This window comes from Triticum aestivum, chromosome 3A (genome assembly GCF_018294505.1).
Source record: "Triticum aestivum cultivar Chinese Spring chromosome 3A, IWGSC CS RefSeq v2.1, whole genome shotgun sequence".
Taxonomy (NCBI): domain Eukaryota; kingdom Viridiplantae; phylum Streptophyta; class Magnoliopsida; order Poales; family Poaceae; genus Triticum; species Triticum aestivum.
In genome coordinates this window covers 528,991,554-528,994,770 of record NC_057800.1, presented here as the reverse complement: position 1 = coordinate 528,994,770, position 3,217 = coordinate 528,991,554, and positions in this window count along the sequence as shown.

Sequence of the window (3,217 nt, the reverse complement as noted above, 5' to 3'; positions counted from 1 at the left end):
TTTGTCACTCCGAGTATCAGAGAGGTATCTCTGGGCCCTCTCGGTAACACACATCATAAGAAGCCTTACAAGCAAAGTGACCAATGAGTTAGTTGCGGGATGATGTATTATGGAACGAGTAAAGAGACTTGCCTGTTAATTCCTGCTCATCCTCGAGTAGGTAAATGATAAAAACAGAATTTTTGATGTGGAATGCTGCCTAACATGTTCATCACATATTCTTTTCTTTGTAGCATGGACATTTGGACTTTTATATGATTCAAAGCAATAGTCTAGTTTTGACATGAAGATTTCAACACTCAAGCATATCAACAAGCAACCACGTCTTTCAAAATATCAACACTAAAGCAAGTTATCCTAGCCCATTATGCTCAATCATTGATCCATTCATGAAAGACTCTCCCATATTTGCTACACCCAATGCTCAAGTACGATCATAGTGCCCCTTAGTTGGTGCTTTATAAGAGAAGGTGGAGACTCAAATAGAAATAAAAAATGCATAAAGTAAAAGAAAGGCCCTTCGCAGAGGGAAGTAAGGATTTGTAGAGGTGCCAGAGCTCAAAGCAAAAAAGATAGAGATAAAAACATTTTGGGTGGCATGCTTTTCCTGTCAACGAAAACGATCGAGTAGTTCCCAATACTTTCCATGCTAGATATATCATAGGCGGTTCTCAAAATAGAAAATAAAGTTTATTCCCTTTTCCACCATACTTTAACATTCCACGGCTAACCGAATCCACGAGTGCCGTCCATACCAACACTTTCCAAGAAATTTATTATTTGACAACATAAAGTAAATACATTTTTCATTTTGGGACTGGGCATCCCTAATACCTTTGCCGTACTCTAGTGCAATGACAAGTGAATAAACACTCATCTTGAGAATAACACATCTAGCATGGAAATACATCAGCCACCCCCTACCGTTTCATGAGAGATACGAGCACACAAAAGAGAAATTTATTTTGAAAATTAGAGATGGCACATACAAATTTGCTTAGAACGGCAAAAGAATACCGCATATAGGTAGGTATAGTGGACTCATGTGGCAAAACTGGTTCAAGGATTTTGGATGCACAAGTAGTGATCATACTTAGTGAAAATGAAGGCTAGCAAAAGATTGAGAAGCATCCAACCAAGAAAAGAAAAAAAATCTCATAAGTGAGCATTAAGCATAACTAACACCGAATAATGCACCACAAGTAGGATGTAATTTCATAGCATAACTATGGTCTTTCGTGCTTGCATAGGGAATCACAAACCTTAACACCAATATTCTTACTAAAGCATAATTACTCATCAACATGACTAACATATTATATCAACATATCGCAAAACTATTATAAGGAATCAAGTTTATTTTGTCCAATGATCTTCATGAAAGTTTTTACTATATCCCTCTTGAATATCTATCACTTTGGGACTAATTTCATATGTTGCTTTTGATAGCTCAAACAAATCTAAGTGAGAATTTTTCTTCTCTCAAAATAATTTAAGTGAAGCATGAGAGAATTTTTATTTTTTTACTAAACCTCAAATAAATCTAAGTGAATCATGAGGGCATATCTTCAAAACTACTAAAGCACACCATGCTCAAAAAGATATAAGTGAACAACTAGAGCAATTCCATAGCTCAAAAAGATTTAAGTGAAGCATAGAGAGTAATTCTAACAAGTCATAGCATAATTTTGGCTCTCTCAAATAGGTGTGTCCAGCAAGGATAGATGACTAAAAATAAAAAGCAAAACAAGCGAAGAATCATATCATACAAGACGCTCCAAGAAAAACTCATGATATGTGACGAATAAAAATATAGCTCCAAGTAAAATACCGATGGTCGTTAGAAGAAAGAGGGGATGCCACTTGGGCATCCCCAAGCTTAGTTGCTTGCTTCTCTTTTAGATAATGGCTTGGTATGCCATGGGGCACCCCCAAGCTTAGGCTCTCCTTACTCCTTATTCCTTCATCCATCATGATCTCACCCAAAACTTGAAAACTTTAATCACACAAAACTCAACAAAACCTTCATGAGATCCGTTAGTATAACAAAGCAAATCACTACTATAAGTATTGTTGCAAACCCATTCATTTTTTTTCATTATGTCTACTGTGTTCAAACTTTGATATAGCTTATACGCTCCAATACAAACCATAGATTCATCGAAATAAGCACACAACGCAAAGAAAATAGAATCTATCAAAAACAGAATAGTTTGTAGCAATCTGAAAACTTCGAATACTTCTGTGATTCTGAAAATAACGAAAAATTAGGACAACATGCGAAATTTGTATATTAATCTTCTGCGAAAAGAATATGCATTTTATCATGCTTCTGCTAAAAACGAGAATTATTTTCCTGGGCGCAAAAGTTTCTATTTTTCAGCAAGATCAAATCAACTATCACCCAACATGGTCCCAAAGGCTTTGCTTGGCACAAACACTAATTAAAACATAAAAAATAGAATCATAACAGTAGCATAATTGTTCAAACACTCAAGAACAGAAAGAAAAAGACAAAAATAAATTTTATTCATTGGGTTGCCTCCCAACAAGCGCTATCGTTTTATGCCCATAGCTAGGCATAATGCAACGGATCTAAGTGTTGTCATCTTTGTTTTCCAACTCCTCAATCAAACACTTAGAATTCTTCAAGGATTTAGCATACAAATTTTCTATAACAACGTTCCTAGGAACTAGTTTGAAGAATTCATTCTTGCAAAAAGGGTCTTTTATAACTTCAACAAAATCCGGGTGAATACTAATCATCTTAAGATCTTCCTTGTTACTATTAGAAGTTGTACCCTTGTTTTTAGTAACTTGAGTAATCTTGCCAATTTTTACCAAAGTTTTTTCAATAGTTCTAGCAGAGGAAAAAGACGTGCTTAGATTACTAAAAATTTCTTGCAACTTATCAATCTGAGAAGGGATTTCTTCAATTCTTCATGAATTACAATCCCCTTTTCTTTTAACAACTTAAGAACTTCTCCCACTTTTGACCCAATTTTACTAGCAAAATTATGCATCTTTTTATCCAAGTTCTCAATATGTTCCTCTGCAAGCATTTTCTTTTCAATAGCATCAAGCCTTTCCAGAACATGCTCAAGAGTTAAAGTTGTTTCATTAACCATAAGAGGTGGTGATCCCACTAAATCTCCCATAGCATTAAAAGCATCTAGAGAAGGGCACATCAAGAAATTCCCACTGGTAATCATATCAA